Below are 668 nucleotides of genomic sequence, written 5' to 3' on the forward strand. Positions count from 1 at the left end.
ATTCATTTTCACAACAGTATCTTTTGAAGAAACAAAGTTTGCAATCCTGGGGATGTGGCCCTGTTTCTGTATGGGCCGCGCCCCCCCATCCCCTTCCACCCTGACTCCCTTTTCCTATGTGGAGGCACGCCTTCCTAGGCAAGTAGCTGGTATCCTCGGAGGGCTCACCTCACCCATTTCCCCACTCAGGATCCTGCCCGTGGCTCTCTGATGTTCCATCACTTGGGAGCTGTTGTCTCAAATATTTTGCTGAGTCTTTCAGTTGTTTCACGTGTGAGGCAAACCTGTCCCTGTTACTCCATCTCCGCCAGAAGTAGAAACTTACCTTCATTTTTTTTCTTTTTTTACATAAATTAACCCATTTATTATAGGCCAGTGATGTCTCAAAGAGTAGAAGAGCGTCTACTGGTCTTTCAACTCCTTCAGTCTTCTGATGGCGGACTTTACCGTGACAGCGGAAGTGGTATGTCTTCATGCAGGAACCACAGTGCCAGATCCCCACAGCTCGTCTCTTCATCTTGGTTTTGCCACAGAAAGAGCAAGTGTACTTGGCGTGCTGGCTGATTTCAATTTTCTTCACCATTTTCTGGAGGGAGGCCCCATAGCGGGTTCCATATTTACCGACGATCTCGACTTTCTTGGTACGTTTGGCCATGTCGCTGCGAATT

General features: G+C 48.1%; 1 pseudogene across 1 annotated transcript; it reads right to left on the reverse strand.

Annotated features, from left to right (window-relative positions):
* Positions 1-339: 339 nt before the first annotated feature.
* On the reverse strand, positions 340-668 carry LOC108536002 (putative 60S ribosomal protein L37a; annotated as a pseudogene). Its single transcript, XR_001887389.1, has one exon. The product of XR_001887389.1 is annotated as a putative 60S ribosomal protein L37a (transcript).

The sequence above is a fragment of the Rhinopithecus bieti genome, unplaced genomic scaffold (genome assembly GCF_001698545.2).
Source record: "Rhinopithecus bieti isolate Rb0 unplaced genomic scaffold, ASM169854v2 scaffold_13351, whole genome shotgun sequence".
In the NCBI taxonomy this organism is placed as follows: Eukaryota; Metazoa; Chordata; class Mammalia; order Primates; family Cercopithecidae; genus Rhinopithecus; species Rhinopithecus bieti.